Source organism: Pteropus alecto, unplaced genomic scaffold (genome assembly GCF_000325575.1).
Source record: "Pteropus alecto unplaced genomic scaffold, ASM32557v1 scaffold78, whole genome shotgun sequence".
NCBI lineage: Eukaryota > Metazoa > Chordata > Mammalia > Chiroptera > Pteropodidae > Pteropus > Pteropus alecto.
The window spans coordinates 3,602,108-3,626,651 of NW_006443124.1; the positions used below are offsets into that span (position 1 = coordinate 3,602,108).

At 37.8% G+C, this 24,544-nt stretch overlaps 1 pseudogene; it reads left to right on the plus strand.

Moving 5' to 3' along the window:
• Positions 1-23,113: 23,113 nt before the first annotated feature.
• Positions 23,114-23,232, plus strand: LOC112471960 (annotated as a pseudogene).
• Positions 23,233-24,544: the final 1,312 nt, after the last annotated feature.

A 24,544-nucleotide genomic window follows, 5' to 3' on the forward strand; every position in this document is an offset into this window, starting at 1 on the left:
AGGGGTTGGATTTGGCTGGCTGGAGATGTCTTAATCTGGGTATGAAATAGATAACGTAAACATGTTTACATAGATCTAATGAGAAAAACTCAATAGCCCATATTACCCTGCAGATACTGGCTTCTTAAAGACCCATAATCAAAAAGTGACCTCCTAGAAAAAAAAAACAAAAAACAAAAAACAAAGAAACCAAAGAGACAAAAAGCGAATAGAGAGAGTATGGATTAGTTTAGGTATTCCAGATTCTGTAAGTAACATGACCGATGCCATGATAACCACTCTGAATTGATCTCATTCCTTTTCCTAGAAAACAGGGAGACCTGCCTTCCTGACAACCAAAGGAAGATAGTTCCTGAATCTCTGCTGTGGGGGAGGGATTGTAACCCAACTCCTGGAAATAAAGAAAGAAAAGGGCTCTACTGAAGAGTCCACAATTTAGCTGGAGAAAGTGCTACATAGATGAATCGTTAGAATGTAACATAGGAGAGCACTAAACGCAATATGTACGTGTGCTGTTGGAGCTCAGGTGGGAGGAATAAAAGTCCTCCCAGGAGAGTTAGGGAACGCTTCCCCGAGGTGATGTCTGACCTGTGTCAGAAGAGATAAGCAGTTGTCTACAAGGAGAGCAAGTAGGAGAGAAAACAACCACAGGGCAGTGGGGGGAATGAAGCAGGACCATGGAGTCTCACCTTACTCAAGGATTAAGCACCAGGGAGTTAGCTTGTGATGTCAGTCATACGTGGTCAAAGTCAGCCTTGAAAAGCCCATGGAGAGAGGGTTTACCATCTCTCAGTAAGCCACTTGCATGCATTGTGGTGGGGGGTTGGGGGGGTCTATGTAGTATGAACATTTTAAATAATTAAGCATTGTAATCACCCTCAACCAGGGAGGTGCTCCTGGTACAGCAGGCCCAGAAAAAAGAAATAACAGCAGACTTCTGCCTCCCCTTCACTCCCTGGGAACATATATGCATGGAGTAGAATCCAGGCAGATTATCCACACTATTTACTGTTCTCTTTCTCCTCGCTCTCTCTCTCTGTCTCTCTCCTGAGTAAAGTTGATTTCTTGTAAGTTGGTTATGTGAGTGTGATGTCACTTTCCTGACAAGAACAGGGCATAAGCTTGGAGTTACCCAACTTTACTATTAAAAATGCGACTTCCTTTAGCCTTGGTTTCCATACCTCTAACACAGAGAGAATATAAAATCTTCTTAAGGTTACTGTGAGCAATAATTGAACTAATCTGTACAGACTGCTTAGGATACTGCTTGGTACAGGGTAAATAGTCAATGAATATTAATTATTACTGCTAGGATTACTCCAATCAGAGGAAACAGCATGTGTTAAGACACAGAAGTACAAAGAAGAATGGTGTGTTTAAAGGATGGTGAGCAGCATAACTAGATAAGAGCGAGGCTGGTAAAATAAGCTCTGGGGAATTTGTGAAGGTTCTTTGTTGAAGAACTAAGCTTAAAACTCTGCCTTTGGGCAAGAAGAAACCTATGGAGACTCTAAGCAGGTAAGTCATAACTCCACTTTTATGTTAAACTGAGATAACTCTAGCTATGGAGAAAAAGAAGATGGAAAAATCAGTCAGGAGGGTACTGTAAGAGCTTCATTCTGAGATATGGAGAACCTGAATTGATGATGATGGTGGTGGTGGTGGTGGTAATGACAATAATTTTCTTAGTGTGGTTTCCCCCAAAACAGACCCTGAGAGCATAAGTGGGGTGCGGGATGGGAGGAGATCTCAAGAAGCATAAGTGAGAAAGGAAAAGTAAGACAGGGATGGGAGAAGGGCCAACAAAGTGGGCATCACTGAGCAGATCATTGCTGTGGACAAGTGGGGCCCTGAGAGGTTATGAAAAACAGTTTACACCTCCAAATTGCCCCAACGAGGGAAGTAGGGTACTTATCCATTGGTGCCATCCTTCTCTGCTTGAGAGCTTCCATTGGAGGTGTAAATTCCAGCACCTCTGGGCTGCTCTACCTCCAGATTGAGCAAACTCCTGTAACACCAAGGAAACCTCGGGCAGAGAAAAAGAGAGAGGCAGGCCCTTAAGGTAGAAACTGTCAGTTTGTGTGGGAACTATCCATTAGAGCTGTATGCGAGCTCAGAAGTGGCTGGAGGAATATATGGGGGAGCATGATGACAATGACAATGATAATACTAGTTGTAGTAGGTAACCTTTACTGAGTGCTTACCAAGAGCCAGGCATGTGCTAAGCATTTCGTATAAACACATTATCAAGGTCTTTCCTTACAACCCCTAAGGTGATGGTGCCATTAGTATCCTCTTTTAATAGATGGAGAAACTGAAGCAACAAGAGGTGATGTGATGTCTCCAAAGTCACACAGCTAGTAAGTAATGAAGCCCACACTTGAGCTCTGTAGTCTGACTCAAGCCCACACCATCAATCGCTACTGTGTATCATCTCTGAGAGAATGGTAAGAGCTGGGAAGAAGAACTATATCTGAGAATGACTTAGGACAGCGCAGTCCAATAGAATTGTCCAAAATGATAGAAGTAACACCTGTGCTGTCCGGTATGGTAGACACTAGCCATGTGTGGCTATGGAACACTTCGAAATGTAACAAGTGTGGCTAACAATTAAAGTTTGAATTTTATTTAATTTAAATTAACTTAAATTTAAATTTATGTGTAGCTAGTGGCTACTGCATTGGACAGTACAAATTTAGGAGGCAGAATACGCTGCCCTTGAAGAAGGTGAGGGTAACTTAGAACTTTAACGACATGATGATATTATGACACATTGTGATATGTGTCATAATTAATTAATTACGAAGAGTATTTAAAGTTCTGAAATTAATTTTTATATTTAATTTAAAACTTTTTTATATAAAAGCAATGCAAGTGCATAGTTTAAAAGTCGTATAGTACTATAAGGTTTATAACAATGACCAGCAGCAGTCTCCCTTCCCATCACTTCCCTGTATTGCTCTCCAGAGGCAATTACTTTCATTTCTTCTAGATATTTCTCCCTATGCTTAATGTCGTATTTCTAAACAACATGTTGCTATTTCATTTATTGACTTTTCTTCAATATTAAACGGTATCTATTGGCTTCATACTGTGGAAGATAAGGATTTAGCTTTTCACCCTATCTACCAGCCGATAATATATATATATATATATATATACACACACACACATAGCTTCCACGCCATCCTAGTGCCCTTCTCACTCTCCCTATAAAGTCATATCAGTGACTCATATCACTGGTTAGTTCAAGATTCAATGTTTACATTAGTAAAATTATGTAACTATTAGTTGATAGAAGCCATGTGGATGAGTGCATGTTTTTTCTCATACAAGTATCTGGTTTTCATTTCCTCCATTTTCAACTTACTCATCACTAATTCAGTCTCAAACTTTGAACAACTCTAAAAAGCCTCTCAGTTCAATCAACCACACTGTTTATCAGTTCAATTTTTCATTGAGTTGTCCCTCCTGGGGCCCTCCAATCTGTGAGGCTGCATTCAGGGTCTCCTGCAGACTTGTCGCCCTGTGGCTTCCTTCCACTATTTTCCTGAGACTCCTTGTACATCTCTCCTGTTTTAGATCACTGTTCCATGATCCCATGCAATCCTCTTTCTTGATTTAGCCCTCTATTTTTAATATTTCCTACAGTAACATTTTTACAAATGGTAAATGGAAAGTTAATTTTTGACAGTCTTTGTGCCTGAAAATGTCTTCGTTCTAACCTTATACTTGGTTGACAGTCTAGCTGGGTATAGAAGTCTCCATTGGAAATTGTTTTCCCTCAGAAACATGAAGGCATTGCTCTTTTGTCCCCTAAGGTTACAGTGCTGATGTGACAATATGTGATGCCATTCTGATTCCTGATTAATTGACCGTTACCTCTTTTCCTCTCTAGAAGCTTTTAATATTTTCTTTGGCTCCAGTATTTAAAATATTGTAATAATGTGCTTTGGTGTGGATCATTTTATTCATTGTGTTAGATTTGTGGTGGTCTCTTTCAATCTAGAAATGTATGACCTTTGCTTCTAGGCAATTTTCTTAGATAATTCTCTCCTTTCCATTTACTTAGTTCTTTTTTTCTCTTATCCCCCTGAGTGTATGAGTACACACACATACACATCCTATTGGTTCTATTTCTCTGGAGAACTCTGATTAATACAATTTATTAAGTATGAAAACAGTAATACAATTTTGTAGAGAAAAACCCAAATTTTTGGAAGATGCATGATAAAATATTTAGGAGTAAAATGTCATAACGTATATAATTTACTTTACAGTGGTTCAGCAAACAAACATACTCACATACACAGAAAAGCAAATATGGTAGAATGTTAACAACTAATAAATGTAGGTTATGGGTGTATGGGTATGTATTGAACTTTTCTTTTTACTTTTATGTTCAGAATTTCCCAGAGTAAAAAATCAAATAAGAAAACAAAAACTCAGAGCAATAAGTAGGAATTGGCAGTATTGAAGTTTATCTCATTTCTTATGATAATCAGGTAGATGAGGTATAAAAGGCTCTTGGAGGGCATGGGGGGTACAGTAGACTAGGTTTTGAGTTGGAGGTAAGCAAGAACTATAATTAAGACTACTGCTAACCAGGAGTTTCAAAGAGGTATATTGTCAATGAAGGAACGGCTCAGGGGAAGAAAATCTACCCACTGGCTATCCTCATAAAAAAAATCTGTATCATGAAAAAGAAAGGTTTCCCTGTAAGAATTTATAATCATGAGCCTGTCCTCAAGCAGAATTGGACTACAAATTTATACTACTTGCCTGGCTAGAAACTCCTATCCTTAGAAATTAATAAAAGGCAATGATCCATGACATTCTTTGGACACCAGGTAAAAGCAAACAAAAAACCTCTCTGCAGATTTAAACCCCCAAACTAGGATGTACAGTTTTCCATGTTTAATTCAAAAGTTACTTATAAAAAGTTGAAAAAAAAAGAGGCAGCAGTTACAACAAATGGCACCAACGAACTCCAGATACTGGAATTATTGGATATTTAGAGTAATCAAATACATTTTTCAAAAAGGGACTTGTAATGTGAGAAATAAAAAGACGATCACGAACACAAGTTAGATTTAACTAAAAAGGAATCGGCTGGAACTTCAAATGAAAAATAGAGATATTTAAATTAAAAATCTAATGGTAGACTACTTCCAGAAATGTCAGAGGCGTAAAGTGATCATGAAAACCTCCCATAAAAAATAATGACAAAAACAAAGTTTTTAAAAGGTTTTTTTTTTTAAAGAACAACTATTTCAAGACCCTGGAGAGAGTCCAAAAGCAGACAGAAGCAGAAGGAAAGTTTACTCTCAAAAAAACTGCCACAGGAAGGGATAAGAATTAAGTTTATGTCTTCCTGGCCTAAGGGTGATGCCCAACTCTTACAGCTATAGTTATTTTAAAAATTGCAGTGGAAAACCACAGCCTTACCAGCTAAGGTGCCAAATATCAGAGTTCAAGGCTGAAAATGTAGCTAGAAATCTACAGGAAAAGTACTGGCAGCAGAAAACCCACAGAAGGAGTATAAAACTCTGAATATGAACTCTACTCAAATCTTTGGCCAAGAGCTAAACTACGCGTGTGTGGGAGGAGGCCCTAAGGGGCCTAGTGAAAAAAGTGGGCAGAAACCAGAAAGAAATATGCCTTTGAATCTCAGAGCTTTGTGTGGCCCTATCTGTGAAGTCACTACTTTTTTTTTTTTTTTAACTGAGTGAACTTCCTAACCATGCACAAGTCAGGTACCAGAAAGTTGAATCTTACAGGCTTAAAATGTAAGAAACAGAGGCCCAAAACAGCCAAAAAGATAGAAATTAGGGAAAGGGAAACCTCTAGAAGCAATAAAATAAAAAAAGAGTGACCTCTATCTCTATTGAAATCCTTGAATAACCACCAAATTACACAGAGACAGGGAAAAATCCCAGAAGGCCAGGTGAAGAAAGTAGCAATAGAAAATCATAATGACAGAGATATTAGTTGCTGCATGTCATAAGAGTGACAAAGTTTGCAATTAGAGTCCAGACAAGTTAATTGCCTATTAGAACAAAAAATAACAAATCTCAAAAGAATATAGCAGAATCTAGAATTGCCATATAGCCCAATTTTCAACCAGAAATTACTAGACATGCAAAGAAACATTAAAGCATGCTCTATACACAGGCATAAAGGCAGCCAATAGAAACTGACTCCGAGTGGCTCCAGATGTTGAATTTAGCAAAGACTTTAAAGCAGTTATTATAAATATGGTCAAAGAATTAAAGGGAAATATGGTATGTTGAATGAACAGCTAGGAACTCTCAATAGAGAAATGGAAACTTAACACACCCACAAATGGAAATTCTAGAGCTGAAAAGTACAAAAACTAAAATCTAAAAAGTTCACTAGATGGGCTCATCCACTTATTGGGGATGGCAAAAAAAAAGAATCAGTGAACTTTAGATAGAGAAATTAGAAGTGTCCAATCCAAACAATAGAAAGAATGAAGATTGAGAAAAAATGAAGAGAATCTCAGAGACCTGAGGAAACAGTATCCAAATATCCAATCCATACATAATTGGAATTCCAGAGTGAGAGGGGAAAGAGAAGGGACCGGAAAAAAGGAGTATAAAACTCCTTTTATACTTCAAAAATTCAAAAATTATTTGAAGAAATAATTACTGAAAATTCCCAAAGAGGCACAAGGAAACTCTTAGGGGTAATGGCAATTTTTCTGTATTTTGACTGTGGTGGTAGTTTTAAATGAGTAAACATTCATCAAAATTCACCTAATTGTACGATTTAAATGAGTGCTTTTTATTGCACATAAATTACATCTCAATAAGTTGTCCAAAATGTAAATGATGCAATTCATCCCTCCTTTCCATTAAAAATTTTTAATGGATGGGTTATTATGTTGGACATATCTGAAGAGAGAATATGGGTAAACAGAAAAATTAATCAACATTAATTAGTCAGAATGTAATATGGTGACATCAAGGAGACATCAAGAGACACAAATAATAGAATGGAAGGAGGGGTTGTAGTATAAGTGGAAATGTGGATAGAAGATAACTGGAAAGATTTTCACTGAGAGTTTTCTAGTTTTGATGAAAGACATAAATCTTAAGGTTCAGGAAGCACATGGAGTCCTATGCAGTATAAATTACATTTCAACCACATCTAGACACACAGTTGTGAGGATGGTGAATGCCATAGAGAATTTTTTTAAACAGCTGGAGGAAAGAGAAAAAAACCACTGATTCAAAAAGATATATGTACCCCTATGTTCAGTGCAGCATTATAGTGGTAGCCAAGACATAGAAGCAACTTAGTTGTCTATCAATAGATTAACGGATAAAGAAGATACAACACACACAATGGAATATTATTCAGCAATAAAATAGTATGAAATATTGTCACTTAACACAACTTTGGACCTAGAGGGCATTATGCTAAGTCAGACAGAGAAAGACAAATACCATATGATTTTACTTATATGTAGAATCTAAAAAACAAAAATAAAAACAAAAACAAATGAATAAACAGAAACAAACCCATAGATACAGAGAACAAGTTGATGGTTGCTAAAGGCGAGGGGATGGGAGGTGAGAATAAAAAAAAGAAAGAAAGAAAAGAAAGAGCTATTACCTATAAAGTGGCATTGATTTGGCAGCAGACTTTTCAACCCAACAATAGCGGCCAAGAAAGAGTAGAATCCGGTCTTCAAAGTGTTGATAGAAAATAAATGTCAACCCCTCTCTGTTGGTATCTCGTAACCAGCTGCAGAGCTATTTCTGAACAGCACCTTCTGTTTTGAGCCTTCTCATTACCTCGTCACTCCCAGTCCATCAAAATATGTCCCGTCTCTTAAACTATTAAGGGATTTTATTTAAAGTAAACAGTGTTAATGTGTTGAAGGTGTTAATGACTTAATACTGTGGGCTGCCAGTGTTGACTTAAGCCATTTTTTATTATAATATTACGTAAATATGCACAAATATATAAAACTAGATTTAAACTCTTATGCTTATAGCTCTTACATAACTATTAAACCAAATTTATAAACATGATTTATTTAAAAAATTAAAAATAAAATTACAATGCCAATAAAATAAAAAATATTGATATGTGACACATGATGCTATTTTGCTGAAATTAAATGATTGAAATTGTGTTTAATAGCTGAAAGATATAGTTTTGTGTCTTCTCTTTCCAGGGAGGCTCAAAGCAATGGGTCTGGAGTCAAACTGTCTGGGTTGAAATCCCACTGTGTGATTTGGGCAAGTGACTTAACCTCTTTAAGTCTCTATCCCCCTCCAGTGTGCAATGAACACAGTAAGTACCTAGTCATAGGGATACTGTGAAGATTAAATTCAACAGTGCAAGGAAAGTACTTAGCCTAGTGCTCAACACACACAAAAAAAGGGCTTTATAAATTATTTTTGTTGTTATAATTTGTCCTTTTTGACAATAAACCTATTTTAACTTCTGTTCCATTATTTTGAAAGACTGATCAATTTAATGAGGCACTCAGAAATATAATACCAAAAAAAATCCTAGTAAACACAGGACCTAAAAACCTGGCACTTTGCTGCATCTTTGAGTGCAATGAACAAGGTACCACTCACACCACGCTTTAAGTTTGGAATGCCTCTGTTAGTGTGAGACTTCTGATGACTCAATTTGCATACATTTTTCTCTTTCATCTACCCTGTGATGGGATGTCACTCCCTTGGTCCCAGTGTGAGCATAGTCTCCCATGCAAACCTGGGAACTGAAAGAACGTGGTCAGACTAAGTTATGGGGTTATCCATAATAGGTTCACAGTCCTTTTAAAAGACCCTCCCTGAAACAGAAACACACACACACACACCACTCAGATTTAACAGCTTCCTAGAGATGAAGGGTTTTAAGCCAAAGGAGTTAATCCAGGGGTGAGAATATTAAACTTGATGGCAGACTATGGTAGGAGGTTGGTAAAGGGGAGTGTTTTATCATACTAGGGGGAAAAGAATGCTTATAACATTAAAAAAATAGACCAAACCTCATTATATATTTAGTTTACAAAGAGAAAAATCAGATTTAACAGCTTCCTAGAAATGAAGGGTTTTAAGCCAAAGGAGTTAATCCAGGGGTGAGAATATTAAACTTGATGGCAGACTATGGTAGGAGGTTGGTAAAGGGGAGTGTTTTATCATACTAGGGGGAAAAGAATGCTTATAACATTAAAAAAATAAACCAAACCTCATTATATATTTAGTTTACAAAGAGAAAAAGCCTATCTGTACAGAGTAAAACCTTATAAGTTTAGTTTTTATGGGATGGCAATTTATGATAAGAAAGGATGGACCGAACTATCTCTACAAGGAAAATTTATCAAGGAAAATTTAATAACCAAACTAGCAACATTAGAGGAGAAACTTTTAACTGTTTAGAAATAAGACCATCTGTTAAATGACTTTAGCCACTTACTGTATACAAATGAAGCTACTTAAAAATAAATTAGAGATATCTCTTAATTAAAGAGAGTCTATTAAGCTCTTGGTCTCAAAGGTATATGCTTGAAGGTAATCATAATCTATTCCCTAAATGTTTCATAGCTCAGACTGGCTCTATTGCCAGTTACTCTAAATAGATGAGGAATTAGCTGGGTTATCTGAGTCAGATATATTCTACAAATAAAAGCAAATGCACAGAGTGAGAAAGTTACTTCTCACTTGGTACTCTTTGCCCTTATCCTTTAGTCCTCTCCTGATGGCAAAACAAACTCTGTGGTGAAATGTAGCAAAAGTCAGATAAAGAAAACTATGTGAAATACTTATCAAAGACCACTTTGACCCAAGCAAGCCATTACAACACAACCTGAGAAAGTTACACATACACAAAGGCTAGCTCCATGAATGGGCTCCAGCTCACGATGAGTCCACCTTCCCCATACCCAAACTTTTTCCTTCTGCCAGGATACTGAGAAGACTAATGAACAAAAAATTGGTGGAATTCCTCAAATCCTTTAAGAATACCAAATGCAAAGAACAATGACTAGATTGAGACAAAATACCAGATTCTTAGAAAATGGAATTCTCATACATATGTGCCCTGCCCCATCAATTTAATTAAAAAGTAGAGGTATCAAAAGAATTGAAAGCAGGGACTCACATACTTTTACACCCATGTTCCCAGCAGTATTATTTACATTAGCCAAAAGGTGGAAGCAACCCAAATGTCCATCAAGAGGTGAGTGGATGAACCCAATGTGGTACATACATACAATGAACACTTGTTATTCAAGAACAAAGTGCTAACACATGGTACAACATAGATGAACCTTGAAAATGTACTAAATGAAATAATCCAGACACAAAAGGATAACCATTGCATGCTTCCATTTGTAGGACATATCTAGGGTAGGCAAATTCAGAGACGGAAAGTAGATCAGAGGTCACCAGGGGCTAGAGGGAGTGGAGTTACTGCTTAATGGTTACACGGTTTCCATGTGCAGTGACGAAAATGTTTTGGAAACAGACAGTAGTGATGGTTGCACAACATTGTGAATGTAATTAATACCCTAGAATTATATACTTCAAATGGTTAAAATGGCCAACTTTATATTTTTTTAAACCATTTTTTTTTTAATGAAGGACTCGAATCACTGGAAACAACCCAAATATCCTGCAACAGGTAGATGGAGAAACAGATTGTGGTACATCCGTGTGTTGTAATGAAATGGAACACACTATTGATACATATAACAACTTGGATCAGTCCCAATGGCATTACGCTGAGTGAAAAAAGCCACCCTCCAAAGGGAAATTTAATCATACTGCAAGATTGCATTTATACGATATTCTCAAGAAGACAAAACTATATGGATAGAGAACAGACCAGTAGTTGCCAGGCAGTTGGGGGTACAGGTAAGCATGTGCTCATAAAGAAGCAGCGTAAGAGAGTTGGAGGGGGGTTGCGAGTTGGCAATGGAACTGTTCTGTATCTCAACTGTGGTAGTGGTTACATTAATTTATACATATGTTAAAATTCTGAATTACTCAAAAAATTTTTAAATCAAGTTGTTTTTTTTTTTTTAAAAAGTGAGATAGAAGGAGAAATGGCATTGATGACTATCACTGCTCTTGTGTCCACTGGTCACTACTTCCTCCCTCAAGGCCCCTGTATTTCCCATGAATTTCTATATCTCTCAAAATGACCGAAGATCACAGTCTGGAAAACGTGTTTTGTAAAATGATAATGAAGGGTCCATATTTCTATTCCTAGAAGAAATTCTTTTCCCTGACCTCATCCACCTACATGTAATCACATTGTCTTTAGCCTTGATTCCTTTCCTGAACAAAAGTTTCTTCACTTGGGAAAAAGAAATGTGGCCATGTCCCAGTGATAATGTCTACAGGGTCCTGGAAATTATTAGAACACATATCTATCACGATACAATGAAAGGAACACTCACAGTGCTTCCTCTGAGGAACAACCTTGGCAAGATTTGTGTTCTCCCAGGGCAAGTCTCCTAGGCTGTTTAATAATAATAGCCCCAGAAAACCTTCTGGTTTCATGACTATGTGTACCTGGAAGTAGCCAGTCCCACAAGAGTCCAAATCTAAGGCTTCATCTAATAAACACACAAAAACACTGTGGGAAACTCTGGATTCAAACCAATGATCTGCGGGAGAAAAATGGTAAGAGAAAGCTCCCACCTATCTCATGTTTCCATGGTAATTCATGTCACACTGGCAGCTGTGGCCTTTGGAAGCCTCTGGAAGCCCCCGGGACATTATTTATAGCAGCTTCAGGCCCTGGATGTGAGCTGGACAAAATTGGGAGAAAGCAGAGATGGACGGCCCTGCTTTATCTCATCATGTACTTCCTCACCTCTCACTGCTGGGCGGAGTGTCACCTAGTGAAAGAATATTTTACAAGCAAGCCATTCATCAGGACTGCTAATTAAAAAGTTGGAAAGCGTAACACTGGAGCTGGTTTTGCCGTCTTCTGACACCTCGTTAACCTCGTCGCTGTTCTGTCGAGAGCAGGAGTCTCAGGAATGACTACGTAGGTTCTCTCCTGAACCCTCAAGCAAGAAAAAGATACGGCAACACTTGGCCTGAAAAATAACGCCCCCATCTAACCACAAGAATCGTGCCAGATCATGAACCAAACAGGACGAACATGACAAGGAGAGGAAGAGCTAATTAGAGTTTACAAAATTTAGGAATTAGAGTTTATAAAATTTTGTAAATTCACCTTTACCCAGAGGAAAATACAGTAGAAATAATAAGTAACCTATTTTTCATAGGCCTTTCTAGTAAAGGGGAAGATGTTACATAATTTCCCTCTGAAAGGACAGTTAGGGATTTGAACCATACTGTATACCAAAAGCTGCACATTTTGTGAAATTTGAACTGAGCCCAAGTATTCTTTTTTTTTTTTTTTTAACTCAACGGCATGACTAACTTATGTTTTAAATATATAAATAAACCTTAGGATACAGTTCAAACTGAGACCATGTCTATTTATTTTTTGTGACTGGTGAACTGAAATATAAAAATATTCACCCAACCAAACCAGTATCTCCACGTGTTTGAGTCTGTCTCTGGCATCATGAAAATTGGAGAAAGATACTAGGCTTTATCGGACCAAGGCATCCAACTCTATCTCATTCCTGGTGAGACTTTGGGAGATGGATCCAAGTGGTCTCACAAAGCCCAAAGGCAGAATCTAAAACTCTAGGTCTTATCTGAATCTATGACATTCTCATTTGCTCACAAGAAACAGAATACTTTCCTTTGTTGGTTCCCTGCAAGAAGAAAGTTATAGAGCCCTTTTTTTTTTCCTTCAATGAAAATAAAATATCAAGAGTCCAAAAGATGGATTCTAATGCTTACTTATTTTATTTTCCCTAGAGCAAGTTACCAGGGCTGTGGCATTGCTATTGGATACCTTCAAAAAGGTCTAGTGGGTATTTTTGTCAATCTGAACAGAACGGAAGGGATGCTAATTATGGCCAACACAGCAAGGCCAGATATTTATCTCATCTAATTAGCAATTAATGGTGCGTTTAGACAGACTGCTAGACAAGCCAGAACACTAATATATCCTGGAAATACTGACATCCTAGACACAAAATCTCAAAAACTGGTGATTGTAGAACAGATAGAGGGCACATGAGTGAGCCAGAGGCTGATTCGTCAGAGAGTAAAGGACAGTGACACAGGCCTGGCCCACAGCCTTGGCCATCTTTTGTAATCTCTGTTGGCTGTTTTTTTCTCCTCTTCTCTTGCATAAACATCTACTCTTGGCCTCTTCTATTCTCCCTGGGTGGCTACAGCTGCTCCCATGCTTTAAAGGATAGCCTGTTCCCTGATGAGTCTTAAGCTGTATCTGTCCTTCTGCTGGGGGCTGTGGGTCAGTATGTTCAACTACTCACTGGACACTACCAGGTGAATTATCAGCAAACACCCTGAAAGTTATCAGCTCTCCCTTCCTTAGTCTCAAATCTATTCCTCTTCCTATAGTCACTCATAAAAATTCTGAGCTCTAAATAAAAATTACTACAAAATGATTCCTGTGATGTTTTCTCAGTCTCAAAATGAAGAGATTTTCAGAAAGGAGAAGGCAGTCAGAGGATGAACATGTTGTACAGAGATGCCTACTCTCCCTGAGGCTAGGTGGATGGGTGTGGGGACGTCACGGGTAAGGGGGTGAGGGAGCAGTTCCTAGGAGACAGATATGGTTCCTTGAACGTCGGGGAGGCTGATGAAATGATCTGCTACAAACTCTAAGAGCTGTCAATATTTATGCCTAGTATAAGTGCTTCTAGGACCTATCTTACTGGTTATAAGGAAAGTCACAAAATTTATGTGGAGTTTGCTTAAAACTTGGGATATCAGGGCTATTCTGGCTTCCTTCCACAAAGTCACCATATGCTTAAATAAAATACAAAATCGTCTAAAGAAAGTGAGGAAAATCTTCCAGAAGGAATAAATGCTGAGCAGTTTCTGATTCTTGGCCCCCTCTTTGAGGGTCTGCTGCTGTGTCTGACCCCTGCCTCTAGCTGAAGCATAAATAAAATTCCCTTTCTATGTCTCCACTTATAACATCTCAGACCAGCTAACAAGTTTAAAAAGAACATTATAAAATAAACAAGTAAACAATAATAAAGAACATATGCCCTCACATACAGTTTTAGGATTTGAGATCTAGACATAATCTAATCATCAACCTCTTTAACTTTTGTTTTATAAATGAAGAAAGTAAGGCCCAGAGAGAGTAAGTGAAGGACCCAAGGCCACAAAGCAAAAGTGGCCCCCAAACTTAGTAACTTATCTTCCTATCTTGTGTGCTTTTCATTTTCTCAAGCTTCAACTCTTAAAAACAAGGCCTTGATACCTGCCCTCCATCCTAAGCTTCACCCCTCCTGGGCTCTCTACTATATGCCCTCCTGATACCATCTTGGTTCCTTGGCTGTTGGGAACTGGTTTATCTGAATATCTTGCTATATACTCAAGGCCAAATTCCAAATCCCCTAACAAAGCAACCAATGTTTCTTGTAAACCTTCCACTTAGTTCTGGTTTCTCACTTAAACAACATGCCTAGTTTACAATGGCATTACCTGATAATGGGGACTGACATCCTTGAATCTCTCAATGGCCATGGTTCAAGTAACTTGTTACAGAGAAACAGACACTCAAAATCTTCAATATACTAATGCCTTAGTCATATAATAACAACTTTAACTGCACAAGTGCGTGTGTTCATACACACACAAACTCACATAAGAATTCGAACCTGTATATTGAGGATGATTATTCTTGCTGTGATATTTAGCCAAAAATATCAACAAAACTGGTGCTTGAAGATCATGGAATTTTATAGAACCTGATGCAGTAAACTTCATCCTGGGCTGGAAATCATCATAATGTGTTCTTTGTCCTGATTTTCTAGCCAGACCGCTGAGAGCCTGATTTGCATGCCAACTCAGGATATCTGGGGAATCAGCCTAGGTCAGCAGAAATTTTATTTGCCTGGGGCCCCCAAAACCTCATAAAATTGTAGTTTTCAAATATCTTTGGCTATCTCTGAGGGATGGAGATGAGGAACAGCCTCCACATTTGTAAAAGATAAGTGGTTGAGGAGGAACATTATATGATGTGTAAGATTCCTTTTCTGGAAGTTTATGTATGGATCTAAATTTTCCTTGGTTTGCCTTGCAGAGGGTGCTTAAGGGGAACACTAACATTTTTCTTGCATTTTTGCTTCTGGGTACTTACAAGGGAATGTTAAGTGTCTCCTTTCCCAATTCTACTCTCAGGTAAGGTCTGAATTTGTTTTTCGAAGGTGTGAGCATCCTACCCCCTCACCCCTCTTTCTTTCCTTCTCCCTCCCTTATCCCTCCTCTTAGAAGTAAACTGCATTTTTTATTCAGAAAGATTATAGTAGGTCACCCTGGAGGAAAGGATGGAGGCCTCTTCTTTGCACCAGAAAAAGAAGCAGCCAGACTCAAGAGGGTGGGTGAAATTCTTTGGAAAGTCAGAGTTTTGGAGTTTCTGTGTATAGGGCTTGAACATCTGTGCCCTATTGACATGCCATACTCGGAACAGGAATGAAAAATTGCTGCTAAGCCACAATTTCAGTGCCAGGGGCTTCTGTGCCCTCTCTGGACCTGTAAAAAAGCCCTTTGAAGGACATCTCTGGACCTCTTGGGGAAGCAGTGCCCAACAGATGGCCAAGAAAAACCACCCAAAAATAGCAATAAATGTCTCACATACTTCCCACCTCAATTTATGAGACCGATATTACTCTAATAACCAAAACCAGACAAGGACGTTATAGGAAAACTACAGACCAATGTCTCTCATTAACATAAAGACAAAAATGTATAAGAAATATTAGCAAATTGAATCTAGTGATACAGAAAAAAAAAGATAATCCTGGTATATCCATACAATAGAAAACTATTCAGCAATAAAGAGGAATGAACTACCGATATACCTGATAACATGGTTGATTCTCAGAAACATTACACAAAGTTAAAGAAGCCAGAAAAAGTGTGTGTGTGTGTGTGTGTGTGTGTGTGTGTGTGTGTGTAGATATAGATATATAGATAGTTAGATGTGATTCTAAGTATATTAAACCCTAGGGAAAACAATCAATTGTAGGTGAAACAAAGCAGATCAATAGTTGTCTGGGGTGGGGAGGCTGAGGGATAAGGATTGACTGGCATGGGCCCAAGGAAACTTTTAGAGGTGATGAAAATGTTGTATGTCTTAATTGTGGTGATTGCTACATGGATGTATAACTCTCTTGAAACTTATCAAAATGTACGCTTAATGGGTCCTTTTTATTATATGTAAACTTTAACTCAATAAGTTTGATTTTTTAAAAAATCTACAAAAGTAAGCTTGTCTAATGGAGGCCCTAATCTTTAAAAGGCCACAATATTTGGTGGAATTAGTCAAAAGAACTATAATTATCAGAGTGAAAACTCACAACACCAAGAATTCCCTGGAAGAAGCGGCAGGATATTCTTGAGAAACATGAATATGGTGACAGTAGGAACAGCATAAAACAATCAACCCAAACCCTGAGAATCCTTGAATAGTCAATACATAAGTAAAGAGATATTGTGTCTTAAAGCCCTAGACTAGATGTGCCTCGATAATCCCTGAGAGCTCAGACTTCAAGGCTTACGAGGATTAAGTTTCCTCCTTCAAGTCCTAAAAGCCTTTCGTGGTTGTTTTTGTTGTTTTTGTTGGCAATAGCATAAGAGGTCTCTAGAAGCTCAGGGTAATGCCCAGAAGACAGCCAGCAAGGAAATGGGAACCTCAGCCCTTCAACCACAAGGAACTGAATTCTGCCAACAACCTGAACGAGCATAGAAGGGGATTCTTCCCTTGAGTCTCCAGAAAGTAACTCAGCCCTGCCCACAACTTGATTTCACTCTGTGAGACCAAGATCAGAGGACGAAGCCCACCCAGATTTCTGACCTACAAAACTGAGATAATAAATTTGTATTGTTTTGTGGTAATTTGTTACAGCACCAAGAGAAAACTTAATGCATGTTATAACAATAGTAACCATATATAGGAACTCTATAGAGTTTATTAGCCTAAAAAAACAAAGAAAAGAAAGAATCAATCTCACTATTCTTTCTTTTCATTCACATTTCATGATGAAAATAATTAAAAATATGCATATCTATCACTAACATTAAACTGTGGACTTTGCGTATGGTTTTACCTAAATAATTCCAAGAATTAAAATTTCATATGGAAGAGATGATATCTTTATAGTAGACTTTCTGCTTGAGTGAAAAACTTGAGGTTTACTTGGTTATAGTATGGAATTGAACTTCACTAAGGGACCTCCTTTGATTTCTAAAGTAAAATATATTTAACATTTTATTTTACATACAGAATTCGGTTTGATTTCAAAACTATTTTTTACTTAAAATGCAGACACAGGACTTTCAGTACATCAAACTTATACAGAAAAATCCCTAGGCTAAATAAAATTTTCATTTTTAAAGACAGGATTTTCCAGGTATAATCAAAATAGTTTCTAGTAATTTGTAAAATATTCTCCCTTGACTCTTCACTATGAGATAGCAACTTATTAAATACCCCCTTTTTATTTTCCTGTTAAAATTTTTTGAATAAAATCTTTTGCTTAGAAATCCGACATTAGAGTAGCATAATACTCAGGCAGAGATGAGACTGACACATGACTCCTTGGAAATCAATGAAGTTTAAAGCAATCTAAAAGCTACCTTTGAAACTATTTGAACAACATACCTAAATCTAATGAAGTACATGATTTTATAATACAATAATCCAAAAGATTTTTTTGTTTTTTGTTTTTGAGAAATGATGGATGTGGTGGCAGGATGACTCACTGATCACTGCGACAGGGGCTTGCCTGGGCCAGGATTGTATTTCTAGTCTTCACTAGGAGAAATATTTCAAAAGGCGAGTGTCTGAGAGGGTCCTATTTTTCCCTAATTCCAGATGATAATTCTGGAATTATATTTCCAGACCTTCATCCATTCCTCTGCACCAAGGATAATTTTCAAAACTCGCAGATTTTTTTTAAGGATTCTTGAACTAGATTATTCATAAGCTAATTATCTATAGAACTTCCAGGCTTCAGTTTTGCTTTTTCCCTCTCTCATTGCCATGTCTAATTGCAATTATCAACCATGGTTTATTAAAAAGACAGGCTGCCTCTTAGAAAACTATCCTAAGTCCACTATTAAGGAAGCCAGTCTTAGCTACTGGATAATGAGATGCCTCCTGGAGGATAAAGGAAATGTCCAACTCAAGAGCCCTTACCAACTATGAGACAGGTGGGTAAGGCTCTCTTGGATCTTCCAGCCTAGATATAAGCAGCCAAGTAGCCACGTGAATTAACCTACATGAAACTAACAGAGAAACTGCCCAACCAGCACAAGGAATGGTGAGAAATAATAAATCATTATTATTTTCAGCCACTGTGTTTTGGAATGGCTTGTCCCAGCAAAGGCTAACTGAAATACTAGTAAAATATTGAAAGCTTTCTGCCTGAAATATGGAATAAGAACAACATATCTGCTTTTGACATTGTACTGGAGGTCCTATTCAGAACAATAAGACATCAAAAGTAAATATAAGGGCTAAGGATTGGAAAGAAAAAAATAAAACTCAATATTTGGAGATGACATGATTGTATATATAGATAATATAGAAGAACCTATTAGGTTTAATAAGCAAGTTTAGCAAGGTCACTGATTTAAGAGTGATTATTTTTTTCTATACACAAGCAATACACGCATAGGAAAATATAGATTATGCCATTTACAATAGGATCAAAAAACATGAAAGAAATAGCTGGCAATAAATTAAATGAAAGATGTGTAAGACCTCTGCACTGAAAATTACAAAACATTAACTGAGAAAAACAAGACCTAAATAAATGAAGTGATACAGTATATTTATAGACAGGAAAGTTCAATATACAAAGATATCAAGTCTCCCCACACTGATCTACAGATGCAATGGCAATGCTAACAAAACCTTGGCATGTTTGTTATCTCTTTTTCCTGGAAATTGACTGGCTGACTCTAAAATTCATATAAAAATTCAAAGAACTAGAATAAAATAGACAACGTTTAATTAATAACAAAATCAAGGGACTGAAACTATCAAATATGGTTAAGGCATTAATCAGCTATACTAATGCATATAAAGATAGAAGAACTGACCACTGAATAGACTAGAGGGTTCAGAAATAGATCCACATGTTAAGATCACACTGCCACAGGGAAAGATATTCACATGGAAAAAATTAATCTTGACCCCTACTTCAAACCATACCCCTGAATAAATGTCAGATAGACTGAAGATCTAAATGCGATAAAACAATAAAGCTTTTAGAAGAAAACATTAATATCTTCGCCATCTTGGGGAAGGCGAAGGTTACAGGACACAGGCACTCTACCACAGAAAACATTTATATCTTCACCATCTTGGGGAAGGCGAAGGTTACAGGACACAGGCACTCTACCACAGAAGGGAATATTCACCAACTGGACTATATTGATCTACAAAATGAATACTTCTATTATTAATATAAAATTCCTTCTGTTCATCAAAAGACACTATTAGTAATGGGAAAGGGCAATTTGATATTTTGTTCATCATGGATTTAAATTTTTTTTTATTATGGTAAAATATACATAACATAACATTTTCCTTTTTAACCATTTTTAAAGGTACAATTTGGTGGCCTTAAGTACATTCACACTGTTGTGCGCAAGCTAAAATTCTGCACCCTTTAAACAATGATGACATAGGAGGCTCTTGACTTTCCCTCCTTCCATGGATACACTGACTACAAAGCTACACGTGAATCAATTCCTTCTGAGAGAGATCCAGAAACTAGTTGAGTGACTCCTATACATTGGGCAACTGAGAAAATACATTGAAATGGGTAAGAAAAGCTGAGAAGCACTCTCACCATAAACCCCACCCCAGCACAGCATTTCACAGTTTGGAGGGAACTCAGCTTCTCTCTAAGGAGCAAAGGATTTGGATTACACATCTAGTTCTCCAACTGTTAAGACTGACACTCGAGAGATGGGTTCCCAAATCACCTAGCTCTGAGAGCCAAAGGGAATTGCATTCACAAGTTCCACAGGACTAAAACGAACAAAGGAGCAGTTGAAAAATGAGCATATGAACATTACCCACAGCTATTAATCCCCCTCACCACCATCTACCAGCTCAGCACAGAGGGATCAGACAAAAATACCCATCTCCCCATTTATCCCTAGAAGAGATCTGACTACAGACTTGACCAACTGCTGTCGGGATTCTGGATTCGAATTAGCCTGCATTTGGGAGCTGACTGGCATCCTCCCGGAAACCTGAAAGAGTTAGTGGGAACATCCCCGTCTGTTTTCCCATGGCTCCCTCTGACAGTAAAACCAAGTCTCCAGCTTCTCCCTGTAAAGTGCCAAACATCTAGCATGCCAACTGTTATGGCTGTCACACAAGGGATTGGCTCCCAAAGCACCTGGCACTTGGAACTGATGTGGCTCCACATTCACAAGTCCCCCAGGACCACAGAAAATAAAGAGGTGGTTCTATTTGGGCATGCAAGCACTTCCAGCAACTATTCTCTCTGGTTCAACACAGAGTGAATAAACTAGAACACCCAGCTCTGAGTTTCCTTCCGACAGGAGCTGGACTGTGTATTGAACCTCCTGCCTTTCCCAGTTGCTACCTGAAGGTCAGGGTTTCATTTAGCCTTCACTGGGGAGTTAGGAAGCAATTAGTAGTTCTCTGGGAGCTTGAACAGGCATGTAGGCATTTACCATGCTTTTGGGACACTGACAAGTCTTGGCACACCCTCATCTACTGGGAGCCACTAAGGATGAAGATGGTGTCTTGTACAATCACAATGGTTTGAGAGACAACAAGGAGCCCAGTCTGGGCTTATCGACAAGGTTCATCTACACAAGGCTAATCTGTCAAGACTCAGGGAGGTGGCTGTTTTATCTAATGTGCAGAAACCAACACAGAGAGTCAAGGAAAATTAAGAAACAAAACAAAGGAATATGTTCCAAACAAAAGAACAAAATAAATCTCTAGAAACCAACCTTAATGAAATGAAAATAAGTGATTTATCTAACAGTTCAAAACAATGGTCATAAAGACGCTCACTGAGGTCAGGAGAGCAATGCATAAACAAAGTGAATTTCCACAAAGACGTAAAAAATTTAACAAAAGTACCAAACAGAAATCATAGAGCTAAAGAATATCATAACTGAACTGAAAAATTCGATAAAGGGGTTCCGTAGATACAGAAGATCGGTGAACCTGAAGATAAAGCTATGTAAATCACCCAATCAGAGAAGCAAAAAGAAAAAGGAATGAAAAAAAAGTGAAGATAGCTTAAAGGACTTATGACACCTTCGAGTGGACAAATATATGTAATACAGATATCTCAGAAACAGAAGGGGCAAGAAAATTTATTCAAAGAAACAGTGGCTGAAACTTCCCTAACCTGGGGAAAGAAACAGACAGCTAGGTCCAGGAAAATCAAAGCTTACCTAAAAAAGAATCCAAAGAGACCCAAAATGAGACACATTATAATTAAATTGTCAAAAGTTAAAGACAGAGAGTCTTCTTAAAAAGCATGGGAAAAGCAAAGTGTCGTGTACAAGAGAACCCTTATAAGGTTATCAACATTTTTTCTGAGAAACATTGCAGGTCAAAAGGGAGTGGGATCATATATATTCCAAGTGCTGAAAGACTAAATGGGAAACCAAAAATATTCTACCCAGCAAAGTTATTCTTCAGAATTGAAATTGAGAGACTTCCCCAAACAAAAGCTGAAGGAATTCACCGCTGCTAGATTGGCCTCATAAGAAATGTTAAAGAGAGTTCTCTGAGCTGAAACACAAAAGGATGGTAATTAGCAACATAAAAACATGTGAAAGTATAAACCTAACTGGTAAAAGTAAATATATAATTAAATTAAAAATACCCTAAATTGTAATGGTGGTAAGTAAATCACTTATAACTCAGTATAAAAGTTAAAATACTAAAATATGTAAAATAACTATAACTACAGTAATTCGTTAATGGATACACAATACAAAAAATATTAATTGTGACATCAAAAAAAGTGATGGGGAGTGTAAAAATATAGAGTCTTTTATATGAATTTAATGTTGTTATCAGCTTCAAATAGACTGTTATAACTATCTTTTACGTAAACCTCATGGCAACTACAAAATGAAAAACTATAGTAGATACATAAAAGATAAAAAAAGGAAGGAATCAAAGCATACCACTACAGAAAATCATCAAACCACAAAGAGCATGAGAGGAAGAAAGGAACAAAGGAACTGTAAAACAGCCAGAATATAATGAACTAAATTGTAATAATAAATCCATGCCTAGCTATAATTACTTTAAATGTAAATTGTCCAAATTCTCCCAACAAAAGACAAAAAGCAAATGAATGGACTTATTTGTTATTTGATAACACGGTCAGCAGGTCTCCAGGTCTATCTCGATTCACATTCTCTAAGCATAGTCCTCTCGGTTGTCCTTTGAGCTACTCCTTATCCTTCCGATAAATTACTTTAGTATATGTCATTTAATTGTCATGATGTAGATGATACTATTGTTGTCACCATTTTTCAGATGAGAAAACAAGCTTAGCAAGGTTAAGTGACTTGTCCATGGTCACACAGGTGGGAATTAGACTCAAGCTTGGCTGACTTTAAAGTCCTTGCTCTTAATCATCTTGCTAGTCTGTCTCCTGAAAAGGGTTCAAAGGCTCCACATATGTGACCTTGTTTAATTCTCACTGTTGTGCACTTTAGAGTTGGTGAAATACAAGTTCAGAGAGGTTAAATAACTTGTTCAGGGCCACACAGGATATGAGTGGCAGAGCTTGGGCTTGAACTCAGGTTTGCCTGAGGTCAAGTCCAGATTCTTACCCACTTCACCACATGGACTCTCTTGACTAGTTAGCTAAAAATAAGCAGATTCTTCATCTGAAAAGAAAGTGGGATAATAATAAGCAGGAGAATCTGGAGTTTGAAGAAGTATATTAACTCTTTTTGTCTGTGGCCATGCTACCCTGAATAAGCCCAATCCTGTCTGATCTTGGAAGCTAAGCAGGGTGAGGCCTGGTTAGTACTTGGATAGGAGACCACCTAGAAAGACCAGGTGCTGTAGGCATAAAAAATTAAAAAATAAGGGATCGTAAGCTGAACGAGGTCCTTGCAATCTGTGAGGTCAACCAAGGGTTGCCTCGCCTAAAAAAATTTTTTTTTTAATTAAAAAATTTTTAAAAAGAGGTATATTAGCCCTTCAAGAGAATTCCAAAAGAACTCCATATTCTCTAAAGTGGAGAAAATGATGACATTGATTATTTGACAGTGTTCTTCACTCCTTCAAACTTTCATGACATTTAAAGACTTGTCATTTAAAGACTTGACTAGTTATTAAGAGAGATATAAAGCAAGTATATAAGGTCTGATCAATAGATGACATTTTAAAATACAATCCCCTTTGGCTCTCAGAGCTAGGTGATTTGTTATTGATTCGTTGTTGTTGTTGTTGTTGTTGTAATTGCATTCAGTTGGAAGTCATTGGCTCCAAGACTTAATGTGCCTCCTTCAGGGTTTAGTTTCTTAACCGGCAGTGCCTTAGGCGCTGAGGAAAGAGGAGTGTAAAGTACTGTAAATTTTGTACTGTGAATTATCACTGCATGAAAACATTCCCAGGCCTTTTGGTGTAAGTTTGTTCTAATGTGCAACAACCTGAAAAGAAACAGCCCATGTTCCATGATTTTAAAAAGAGACTGCCCATAAAAACAGTACAAAGTAGACAAGTTTTCATTTATTTTCTTTGGAACATTCCCGTTGGCAGCTGCACGCATTTGGTTAATGGAATATTCTTGACTCATTAAACAGACTCATTCAGGGAAAGGAGTCACTGGGACTGGGGAGGCATGAGGAGCCACCCTTGCTCTCCCTTGGCACATTCTCCAAAAGTGGTGCCTTTTTGATGACTCTCAACAATAGTATGTTGACACAATGGGTATTAGAATCATGATGAAAGACATTAGAGAAAGCAGAATGAAAACAAGGCTGTGAGTCTCAAACAGGAAGGAAGTTAAAGGGTGGGGCCACTTTTCCGTGCTCGCCTGGCACCTTGGGGTGGGGAATGTGGGCAGTGAGGCTCAGCTCCAAGCTGACCACTTTTACACTAGGACTTGGCCTTACCTCCACACACCTCACCTGCTCCAGACTTTATTCCAAGAACATCCACAGCTAATCTCTAGGACCCCTGGGTCCTCAGTCCCACTCCTATTGCTATTTATGAAATGCAGCAGGCTCCAGAGTAGGAAAGAAGCTCAGAACACTGGTTCCCAGAGCTCTGTTAAAGAGGCTGTGGCCTGGAATTGTGCCTGTCAACAATTTGCTACATGACTTCGTGCCAAGCTAAGCAAAATGTGTCTACCACCTCTGAAATGAGAACTAGACAA